The 13,145-nt window shown below is 34.4% G+C and overlaps 1 long non-coding RNA gene across 1 annotated transcript in view; it reads right to left on the reverse strand.

Moving 5' to 3' along the window:
* Nucleotides 1-1,987: 1,987 nt before the first annotated feature.
* LOC135197574 (uncharacterized) overlaps nt 1,988-13,145 on the reverse strand; it is a 12,247-nt gene continuing 1,089 nt past the window's right edge. Inside the window, exons 2-3 of the long non-coding RNA XR_010310606.1 lie at nt 4,743-4,802; nt 1,988-4,208 (exon numbers count right to left, since the gene is read on the reverse strand). This is a non-coding gene — a long non-coding RNA (uncharacterized LOC135197574). The remainder of the gene's footprint in view (nt 4,209-4,742; nt 4,803-13,145) is intronic.

Genomic DNA, 13,145 nt, shown 5'->3' on the forward strand with positions numbered 1-13,145 from the left:
TCATTACAGTACAAAAAAAATTTTTTTTTGTAAACTGTTGTTGATATTACACACTTTGTCTGGAAATAGGATATCTAATCAACTCCATCTGTGTAGTGGAAGCTAAAACCATAAACTACAGAAACAGAAGGGAAAAGCACAAAGCCTCTTTCAAAAGTACATACTTACTATAAATTTCAAATTCCCTGGATTCTGAGCTCATTGAAGCTTACTTTATCAAAGGCTTTTGATTATTTTATTCTAGAAATGCAATTTCCACATACAAAAAAGCAAAAAATAATTTAAAATACTAACAATCACAACCTCCCTTCGTTGTATGAAATATCAACTATGAGGATCAGGTTTACTGAAGATCCAAATGGGTGAATGACAACCCATTCCGCATGATACTGGGGCCTGATAAAGACACACTTAATATTTTACATTCTGTACCAAAGCTGTTAGCACTCGGGTTTGTTTCAATTACAATATTATAATAGGAATTGAGGATAAATTGTAACACATAAAAGATAATTGTGCAAGTGCCCACAAAGTTTCCGCATGCCAAAAATTTTTTACTTCAAATAACTGGCTATTACCTTTACAAAACACTTTAAACTATGGATAATTGGCCAACTGCAAGAGATGACTTATAAACTACAAAATATAAGAAGCACTTACAAAATAGGGCAGACTTAGGAAAATCAGTACTTGGGTCTGTACCCCCTTTTAGAGAGGAATTTAAAACTCAAAACATGGCATCTTCTCGTGCTGACAATAATGCAATAAATACTTCCCTGTAAATCAGTATAACACAGTTCTTAAATCCGTCGTCTAGAACGATAGTATTATACGCCTTTTCCTTTTTTTTTTCTGTTTGTATAAAAGGTCTAGTTTTTCATGTCTAGAACATATAACTATGGAAATATACACAGCCTAAATATATTCCTACTGGTGCTCGAGGACTGTACTGAATCAACATGTGAATGGACTAAATTATGATGGGATGACATGAATATCAGTGCGAAATCCAAAGTACAGAAAACGACAAAACAACAAATATAACATTCTTCTTCAGGTGCAGGAAAAATTATTCACATAGCGGTCCATTTCTGGTATTACTTTAATACATACCTTTCACCATTTGCTAGCGACTCTCCTCTTAATCCCACCTTAAAAGGACTACCGAGGAAAATATAAAAATGTCAGGCAAAATACATCCCACTAGATACTATAAAATTATGTTTGTTATTAAATACCGAAAAGGGTTGAAAATGAACTTTCTTAACCTGTTGCTAGTAGTTTCTGTAAATAGCATAATTATTATACTTTTGCTGCCTTACAAATAAACCTTCTAACAATACAATTCTGGGGATTGTGCAATCTTATAAGATCTCACTGGAACGATCGACGTGTTAATTTTAGATCTTTGGCCCCGAGATTGTTCGATGGCAACCTGAGCGATGAGTCAACGGAAAAATTAAATACGGAAGAATAAGGAGCTGGAAAAATGTCAAACTGAACGGATTCGAAGGAAAAAGGAAATATGGAAGAATAAAAACAGAAAAAGTGCAGTTTAAAAAACTTTATTCAGTAACCTTTAATCATCACAAAAACTTGATTTTTGAATAGGAGAATTTTTACATATATGTTAAGATATCAAATTTAACAAGAATAAAAATGTATACAATATGATGATTACTTTGTAGTATTATCACCTATGTTTCGTTCTGTAACGACCATTAATTCATATATCGAGACCTTTTCTCTTGGAGAGCTTCTTCGTTATCTTTGAAGTAAAGAATTTCAGTAAATTGCGTTAACTAAAATTGATTCACAAACACCTATAACTTAAAATATTTTCTAAATCCTTAATTACTCAAAACACCTATAACTTAGAATATTTTCTAAATCCTTAATTACTCAAAACACCTATAACTTAGAATATTTTCTAAATCCTTAATAACTAAGAATATACTATCCTTATAACTCAAACCATCACCTATAACTTAAAATATTTTCTAAATCCTTAATTACTCAATATCGCACATGCAAAACCTAAGGCAAAATGAGTTTTTAGTCACCGCGATGAATGATTGTTGACAATACAATAATTTCAGAAAAGGGATTCTCGGCTATTAGTCAGAAAACCTGAACATCGATGGACAAACAGGATACTGTAATGTCAAGGAAAGGCACTTAAGTGAAAAAAAGTGGGATATTACCGCTATACGAGTATTTGACAATTTTGGCGTCACGATAAAATATAAAATAAGTGAGATAATTAGACAATATGAATTCGTTTACGGCTGTTTTTACTCTTTCGTTCCCAGTTCATCGTGACGTTAATTATAGAAATAGTTGCCGCAGGGATCTGGTCTTAAAATACCAATTATTTGGCACGCACTTGTCGTCATTCAAAAAAGTTTTGTCTGTTTTTGTCACTCATCATAACGAAGAAAAATAAGCGGCAGGAAACTACCGAAGAACGGTAAACGTGTCCGGAAATAAACTCTTAAATGCTTGATGAAAATTGATGAAGGACTCAAGACTATCAAGTAATTTGTGAATTAATTACGCGGTCACATGGCTGTGAAAACTCAATTTTCGAACTGTAGTGTACGGAACGAGTAATGAAAATACCAAGCCTTATCTAAAAACGCCACTCAACAATGAACGAGAATATGCTTTGGAACAATAACTGAGAATAATGCATTAACCTGGACACTGAAAACTGTCGCCGTTGAAACTTCCTGTACCCCACTAATGGATTGTTGTCTAAACACAAAGTAATATTATAAATGCCCACACCATTAATAACAGCAATTTAATACGGAGAAAAATAAGAATAGAAAAATAACCTCACTGTGCCTTGTACAGGGATTCCCCGCTGCGATCTTGCTGTTGATGATTGGGGGCGTGGCCTTACACCACATGATTGGGGGCAGTTTAAAGTTTCATTTGACGCAAATAATAATTTCAGAATTTTCTTTATATTACGCAACACGACCCTTAGCATTTCTATAGCATCGAAACTGGTCCTCTTACTTCTTACAATATGTTATCACCAGTTTTTTCTACATATTAGTTAACCGTTTTGTAGTTTTAAATATACAGTTAAAAGTAAATACCACAATTACAGTATTAACGCTACATTACGTGGGCCATTTTCTATGTCAGACATGACGGTTTTAAACATTTTTTCAAGAGCATAATGCTGTAATGAGGAAAATATAATCCAGCCGACTTAAGGGGAAAACCTAGCCTCCATCCTTTTTAAACGATCATTTGATATTTGAGTTTTTAGGCTGCGATATTCAGTACCCTCTACATGCTTAGTACGGAACTAAAGTTCAAGTTTATCGCAAATTTACTGTTACCGAGATATTTTCAGTCTTTCGTTAAACGTATTTTACCATTCATTCAAATAGGGCTGGTATTGAACACGGCGCTTGTGGGAGTGGTGCTGGTATTATAACAAACTTACCGGATTACCGACCGCCTTATATTTTAACAACCAGAAATACACGAATTATCTTCCATTCACTATGACGGCTAAAATGGGGAAGTGCAATGTGACCAGTAATGTAAAGACACCGTTGACATCTTGGTTGCACTGCAAGTGGATGCAAAGTGTCCCGACTAAGCGTTTGCAAAGCCTTCTACGCCGACTCTACGGCTATCAGTTTCTTCATTGCAGGTTTCTTCATTTATTATTTCTCGTAATCTTTTGCAGTATGTGTTTTTCATGTTATGTAGCACCACATTTGAATACAGTAACCGGACCCCTTAGCTATGCCAATCAGATCATTTATGCAGCAGATTTTTAAAGTCAATTCACCACAGCAAACAACTGTCTCCCTAATCTACTTGCCTCTTTATTTTATTCGAAAAACACGGTGCATATCTCGTCATTAGTCTCTTGGTGCTACCTTCACGACTAGGAATGGATGTAGTTTTTACTGTAATTACCACGTTTTTTTTAATCATTAACCTACCATCAAAGTTCTGTCTTAATTACTCGGACTATGCTATTGTACTCCTCCCTTCAAGTAATTCAATCTCTGCAACCACTGTGGTGCTTAAAAGTTGCCTAATGAGTGTTTGTTATTCCACTATAAGTAAGAAAACATCTCATAGCTTAGCAATATCGCTTACCTAACAATCCAGAGCTCTTGTTACTGTTCGGACCGTTGGACGGCTTTGCGTTCTCAGAGTTCCACATTAATCTAGAAAAGCAATACATTCATGATTATCATCTACAACGCGAGTAAATCGAGAGACTCAAATGACAGACATCGGCCACTCCCGTGCTTATATTACTAGATGCACTTCACCACAACAATCATCACTGTAATGTCTGATAGGCTGTGCCAATGTGCTGAGCGAGAAGGTAGAAACTGCGCTACCCACTACCCACCCAGTACCCACTAACAAGTCTGAAGCACACTGAAAGGTTAGCCAGAGTTTAAAAAAAAAAAAAAACAAGTTGACAGTAATTGCGTAATTCACGTATGGAAAAGCCGAAAACCAGTATTCGCTAACTACTTAAGAACACTTGAAAAATTCTATAAATGAAGAAAAACAATATGTTGCTTTAATACTATTGTTCTGTTTTGGAAGTAAAATACAAGAATTACAAAAATCACTTAAAGTACAACACAGTTATTTACGTAACACTATGAAGGTATCACACACAACGTTAGTATTTATCTTTAAGCTCAATGGAACGGAAACCTTAGAAAATATCCTTCAATATTCACACGAAAACAACAGCATTCACTGAGCATTACGCTGCTTCAACTGAAGTCGAAACCGGAACTCTGTCAAATATAGAAATTCTCATTTAATAAAAGATACTTTTCCAGATAATGAGAAGACTCAGCTGCAGAAGTTAAAATGAGTAAGATACAAATAGATAAAAAAAAAAAAACTGTCCGACGTGGATGTCTGAACACAAGTTAACTTGTGGTTTCATAAGAACTTAAAGATACCAATCGTGTTATGTATCTCAGCAGGTTAATTGCTACTAGTAAAAATGAGTCTACTTTTCTTTGGTAATTGACAAGAAGGGTCGAACCACGCATGCAGTCTACTTCACTTGGCCTTCTAAGTGTTTCAGCGACTAGTGGTCAGGGTCGGATCAAGGAATCTTTCAGTGTGTGTGTGTTGGGGGGGGGGGGGGGTGAGTGGCACTTAAGATCATATATATATATATATATATATATATATATAGATATATATTATATATAATATATATATACTTACCATTCATTAATTGTTACCACACAACAGCCAGACACCTGAACCCTCATCACAGGCACTAAACGACTGAATACTCTAACGGCAACAGTGATCCCTTAACAACTTACCAGTATTGCACAAAATCAGACTAAGTTCATCAAAACAGGTGCGAGGTAATCTTGTAAGTAGTTAAATTAATCAAAGGGCATTACTCCATTAACAACTTTAGAAGTCTAAGTATTTTCCTGATTTCAGAAGTCTAAGTACTTCCCTGGTTCTAAGTCACTTCAAGTAAATTGAAGGAAAACAGATCAATTACCACTCTATGTTTCTACTTAAATAAATCATAATCATATTTATATACTGGTATAGAAGAAAAGAAACATAAAAATTTTAAATACAAAAATTTATTATTAAACTCAAAATTATAAGTGAAATCCACAATATCAGGAAAAATTACTGTTACTTGAAAACAAAGTAAAGTTTAATTAATTCTTGAATTAATTAAGTAAAATTAAATCAAAATTAATTTATCACAAAATTCAAGAAAATTAAGTCAATCAAAATTCATAAGTGTTAGGCAATAATTAAAATTTGGTAATTAATTCACAAGTGCTAAACAACAATGAACTTGAAAAGAATTCTAAGTAAATGCAAATTAATTCACAAGTGTTAAATTCAACTAAATGTGCAACGATTAAGTAATGAAAATAACTAAGTTAATTAAATTGTGAATGCAAATGAAAACAGAAAAATTTGGAAAATATCAAATTGTAAAAACACTAATCACACAGAATATAAAATAAAAACACACTTCAATAATAAAAAATGAATAAATGCACACACAAAAATCTCTTCAAATGAAACACACACAAAACATAAAAAACTACAATGTGCAAAAATTGAAATTGTTTCATTCAAACCATTGTAACTATTAGTTTAAATTTTTACCAAACTACTGTTACTATTAGTTGCAACTAATAAAAAATATAACACTATACCTTGGTACCAAATTTTCTTTCTGCTACAGCTTGTTAAAAAAAGTCACCAATTCCCATTATTTCACAAAAATAGGCACCATTACACACTTGTACAGTGTTTGTTCAGATTCCACAAAAAGCACTAATTAATACTAAATACCTCTAAGAAATATCAAATCTGAAATCTACAAGTTACGAGTGACCAATTTACGTTACGTTAATATCAATTATGGCAAGAGAGAGAGAGAGAGAGAGAGAGAGAGAGAGAGAGAGAGAGAGAGAGAGATCTGAACACCAGGAATCCCAAGTCTATAATGAAATGCTCTCGCTCTCCTCCTTGTATGGGCAACTTAAAAGATCGACGGACTCAAAAAGTTTTGGGCATGCAAAAGATGATGCAATTCTTTCTAGAAGCTTCTAATATGACGTAACTTTACACAAAAATCGTGAAATCTGCACGTGGTTTCGGTAAAGACGTACGCATATGAAACGAGTATGCTCAACAAAGACACGTATTATACTTGACGAAACAGACTCGAGCGAGCAAGATGATTGACATGTTTTGATATCAAAACAGAGACCTGAAAAAAAACTCCAGCTTTGAACGGACAAAGCTAATCTCTCTCTCTTTCTTTACATTCTACATTATATATTCTTTTACATTATTTCATGCAAAATCTGAACACACATTTTAGACATCCTATAACTCTAAAGCTAGCTAAGGAATCTGAAAAATGTTGCAAAAACTCTATATATAACATTTCATACAGTCTAGAAGATATATGTTATTAAAGTAGCAACATATATATATATATATATATATATATATATATATATATATATATATATATATATATATACATATGTAACATGTACACACATACGGTACACATATATATGCCAATAGTTATATATGTATGCACACATATGCACAGTTGTTACTGTTTTTGTTGTCCAGTTGTTGCTGAAATAATCATTAACCGAGTAAGTTTTTGCTACTAATACAGATTTATTAAAAGAAAACAATGTTCTATCATTCATATCCAAGGGGGGGGGGGGCGGCACGTGACCAGGTGCCCCCCTCAATTTAACCGGCCTCTGCTAGTAGTTAGCGCTAGAAAACTCACAATAATTTATTTATAAATTCCAAATGCTTTCATTAATGTAAATACACACGGTATATAAAATTTAGAATACTTTTTATGCTCGTATGGCTCGAAATCAGGTAGGTGCTAGTCCTATTGAAGCCCACTGCAGACTTAATTTTTTATTTGCCGGTCTTGACAATGTTCCTTTTTAACCATTTACTGACCACAGGAGACACCTAACCAAGGTCTAGAGATTTCGTTATTCACAGAAAGACCTATACAACCATTTTATTATATTTACAGACATAATGATATTAATTGTAAATGCGCCAGAACTGTGTTTGGCAAATGTCAGACTTATTTTTGTCAGTGTCTGTACCTCTTGAATTAGTGTCACTCGTTTCACTGACAGCCATCGACTATACTCCGGAAAGAGGCCAAAACCAGAGGCCTATTGTTTCTATCGTTTGCTTTCAAAGAGGCTCTAATGTTACCATAAATTACCAACGTCAATATGTGATTAAATTCACACGACTTTTATGTTTTTCATTTTCAGTCTATTCCATCTCCATCGCAATTTCATTTGTATCAGATATACCTGAATGTGTGTGTTTTTTTTTTATTGTCAATAATACTGGTCTCAAGTAATAATATAGGAGACTTTTCTTGCATGGGAAACGAAGCCCGCTGACATCGAATTACCACTACGAAGAAAACTGACGGCATAACATTCTCATCTTCAAATATAGATGCACATGATGTATACCTACATCGTAAAGTAACAGAAACTAAAAAAAAAAACTATAAACGACAAAAGATTAGAAAAGTAAGAGAACAAAAAATTTCAGTCTACATGCAAGTTGTGAAATGTTATTATATGGCAACATACAAACGAATTAAAGTTTTCAACTAAATGTAAAAATCTTCGTGACTGCAATTACGTTCTTGACAATATCCAGATTTTGTTATCCACCCTAATGTCGTCATTTGCTTCCACACATTTTCTCTTAAAAGTACATTCATTACTTTTGAGCTTTCGTTTTGTCTTTCGGAATTTGTCTCGTCGACCTCCCAGCAAGCATTTTGGCTTAAAAGCAGAAAACAACCTGTCCAAACAAATCTTTCGCCATCTCAGAAAACGCAGAAAAGCCCCCGAATGCACAAAGACCGAAAGAAAACCCTCGGGCATTGTGCCCGTCCATTTAAACGCACACCTCATACCTTTCTGCTTCGCTGGTCATTCTCCCGAATCACGCTCAAAGACATTTCTCATCCACATGTTTTTAGACTGGTGAAAACCGACAATCACGATGACGTCTGTATATGGGACAGCTCAAATTACCAGCAACACTAACAATAACATGTATACTTAAATAACATATTTCCAGTCTTGCAACATTCTTAACATTCATGGGTCCTGATTAAAACAGAAGAATTAAGCGTTTCTCAAAATAAAACATGACGGTAAGTCGTCGTTTTGTAATTGGTCACTTAGACTGCATAAAACACACTCTATCTCTCTCTCTCTAATATTATATAATAATAATATAATATTATATAATAATATATTTATTATATATATACATATATATAATATTATAATACTAATATATATATATATATATAAGTAATAATTATATATAATGTATAATCTTTTTTGCCTAATAAACTACTATGATAAATACCCTAGGAATATTCACCATACAGAGAACGCCAGACTAGGATAAGTCTTTCTTTATGAAAAGAATTAACGCTACGATGAATTTCTGTCTCCAAACGACAACAATAAAGAGCTGACATAATTCAACCTCTCCATTCTCTGGAATCTTAACATCAAAATTCCAGTCTTTTACCACCATCTTTGGGGTTCCTTTTCTTTTGTGTTGCCGTGACAGCTTTAAGAAAAAGTTCTTCGAAAACAACTTCCAGGTATAAACAGTAGTAGGCCTCACTGACCACTGGCCGATCGGCAAGGAATCTCCTTAAAATACGAGAGAGAGAGAGAGAGAGAGAGAGAGAGAGAGAGAGAGAGAGAGAGAGAGAGAGAGAGAGAGAGAGAACGAAAAAGGAGGAAAAGGAAAACTTATCATTTTCTAAAAGTAATTTACTGAAACGATATAGTACCTATAAGTTATGCATCGTTAAATAATAGCAACATTATGTAGTGTTTAAGGAATAGCTACAAGAATATGGTCAAATCATTTTATGTCTAAAATAATATGACCGCTGTTCATTTCATAAGTTAAGTATAACTTAGTTTTACCAGACCACTGAGCTAATTGACAGCTCTCCTATGCTGGTCCGAAGGATTACATATTTTTACGTGGTATATTTATAGGAACCAAGTAGTTACCTAGCAACGGGACCTACAGCTTATTGTGGGATCAGAACCACATCGAGAAATGAATTTTTATCACCAGAAATAAATTCTTCTGAATTGATTCCTTGTTGGTAGAACTGGGAATCGAACCCGGACCCTGAGATTGGTAGTCGAGCATGTAACCGACTCGTCCAACGAGGAACTCAAAGTTCCTTTCATAAACCTACTAAGAACTAGCTTCATAAAAAGACGTCTTTTTATATAACTTACAATCTGCATACTCAGAAAGTCTTTACGTTTTTGAAGACCTTTATATCCTAAGAAAATGTTTTAATGCACTATAAAAAATAATTCTTTAATTCTTCCATGTTTTGAATACTGTCTCCCCGTTGGTCGTCAGCAGCGACTCAGATCTTCCTTCAGTCGCCGCACAAAAACTGGAATTCTATTAAATAATCTTATTCCTGGACTTCATATTAATCTCTGACACCGTCATTCAATGAGCTCATCGTGTGCGGTATTATAAGGTACTACTTCATAATAGACCATCCTTTGTATGAAGACTTTCATCACTTCATAGTTGATTTGCACTTCATTCATTCTAACAGTCTTGCCTTTTCACCAGTGATGTTTAATACCACACAGTTTTCTAGAAGTTTTATGGCCGTTATGACCAAATCAAGGAATGATCCTCCAATGGATGAAGTTTCATCGACAGAACTTCAGACTTAGTGTGTATGTTCACTTTTGTTCACAAAACTGATGGGAGTTGCACTTCAACGCTTATTGTTATTGGTGTCGTTTATTCGATGTTTTTGTGTATATTATTTCTTTTCTTTGTTATTATTCGCTCAAGATTCATCTTTAATCCTCTATGTCCTTTTATTGAGGTGTTTTCTACTTTTCCAGCTAGGGTTGTAATTCGGCTTGTAATACTATAATTATAATATATACTGTCATAGTTTTATTTACATTAATAATTATAAATATCGACTATTTGTAATACACCGTTATGCGCTATAGAATTAATTATAGTGACGGATTTAGCTTGCGTTAATTAAGAAAAACATCACAATGAAGGTACCATTTATAGAAAGCAGATAAATGAATTGACGCAAAGAAAAATACATAATATAAAAGAAAGATTTGAGAATCTTTCAGTAGTACCTAATAACAGTGATCACACATTTACATCTGGCCATTTTACAACGTCGAAATGTTTTGGAGACCATAACATAAATATTCACAAAAAGGGTTCAATGTTCTTGCAAAATCCATTTATATGCAATTTAATTCGCCTTTTAGCGAAAACCGTAATCCATGTATCTAATATTAAAAATTCACCGAAGTTTAATCTTTCTAAACACATCATTAGGTAAAGACTACAATCCCTCTGCGACAAATACCGCTCGAAACAGAAAGACGAAAAATTGTAAACACCGCAATTCGCGCTCAAAGAAATTTGAGAGCGAGATTGACCAAAAATCCACGAAAAACTTCCTTAGAGTTGCCCACACAGCGACGCCGGCAGTAGCCATTTTGTTACGGGCTGGGAAGTTTTTTATCGGCCAATCCTTGCTGGTTGCGTCATTGTGGTAGTTGCCAGATACGTCCCGTTCACCGCTTCTACCGTCCGCGGTTGGGCTTCACATACTTTTAGGGCTTCCGACTCACATACAAAGAAATGGAACGATTCTATGCGCATATTACTTTCATATTTCTAGTTTTAACATAATCATATAAAACAAACAAATGCAAATAACACGCAACGAAGGATTCGAAAAGGATATGTGAAGAGTTGCATCACAGTTTTTTGTAGGCCAGGATTTTTTGCCGTAGTTTTTGTTAACTATGGACGGGAATAACTAAGAACGTTAATATAGCATTAAATACCACACAAATTTATCTGGAAAATAATGCACTATATCACATCTCCTTCGCTGATGAAATACTGTAAGTGAAGAGAATTGAGGCCACTCAAATGAGAAAGCATTCAACAAAACACCGATCACCGCTTTTTGTGTACTCGTGCACCGGGCGTTTTTTTCTCGCCAGCTTCGACCAATGAACTTCAAGGGTCGCCATGTCTCACGCACGGAAGGCCCCTGATTGGATGAAAGCTAATGTGATTACTAATGCTTAGGTGTTTACGCTACTCCAGGCTTATGTGTTTAAGCAAACGGCCTTGGCTGCCTTTTTAGACGACAGAGAGTCAAGTCGACGAAAAAGCCGTTAATATGGACCACGTCGATGGCAGACGCTCTGGTTGACTTCGTAAAATCCGTTCTCGGGTGAATTCCCTCCAAGATGCTCATTACTTCTTGTATATCTGTCAACATTAACAAAGACAAGTTACGTCTGTTGTTACTATTACCATTTATTTCTACTAGTACCTAAACCTTTATTTTGATTAATGAAACTAAAACATCAAGAATGCATGCTTCACAAATCATTACAACTGAGTTTCGATGGTCATTTTCACTTCGAAGACCAGATGCAAAAAAAAAAAAAATTCGTCAATTCAACTTTTTATTAGGATAAAGCAGCCTCAGTAAAACCGTCAATTACCGTGATGATTAACAAGCTCAAGACTAAATCACACATGAACACTTTCCCAGACTTACGTCCACAACAAAAACAATAGGTAATAATAATAACCCAAATATCGGTAACAAAATTAGAAAGTGACATTGTGAGATTTCGAAAGCCTGCTCGACTCCTTTCATTAGTAGAGTTTATCTGGCTTTTTGGAAGCTCCTTCGGTAGTGTTCATATTATGAGATGATGATGATGATAATAAAAATGAATCTAACAAAAACTTCTTTCAGTTTTCTTCTGAAGATTGAAACAGAAACCCACAAAATTACTCTGTATAACGTGTTTTAGTTATAAGAATTTACATTTTATTTTACTCAACACTCGAGTACTTTCAGGCCCTATCTGTGGCCCTTATTCAAGAGATGCTGACAACCTACGCATCTCTTGAAAAGGGGCCACAGATAGTACTGAAAATACTCGAGTGTTCAGTAAAATAAACTGTAAATTCTTATAACTAAACACGTTATACAGTGTAATTTTGCGGGTTTCTTTTTCAATAACAATAATAATGTCACCAGACCCTCGTTTCACGCGAATTTGAAATTACAGTATACAGATAGCTGATCTTCCCAGGAGTATGATTAATGTAATTTATCATGATATTGGCTAGGCATACATTTATATGTGACTGGCCATAAGGGTACTGGCTGAACTACCAAATATGTCATTCCATTTGGGAAGGCCGAATCAATTCATGTTCCTATCATTAATCTAAAAGTATAACTTCTGACATTTATAGTAATTTGTACTGGGCATATCTTTTCACGTAATTACTGAAAACAGCACATGCTAAGCTAACGCGCTTCTGCAGATCTCAATTCCCGGATGTGGAAAAACTGAAAACTTCAAGGTAAACAGACGGAAAAACCACATAAAACTGAAGTAAATGAAGAAAACTCGATTACGAATAAACCAAATAAAAAAAAGGTAGGTAAA

Source organism: Macrobrachium nipponense, chromosome 21, assembly GCF_015104395.2.
Source record: "Macrobrachium nipponense isolate FS-2020 chromosome 21, ASM1510439v2, whole genome shotgun sequence".
Classification (NCBI taxonomy): domain Eukaryota; kingdom Metazoa; phylum Arthropoda; class Malacostraca; order Decapoda; family Palaemonidae; genus Macrobrachium; species Macrobrachium nipponense.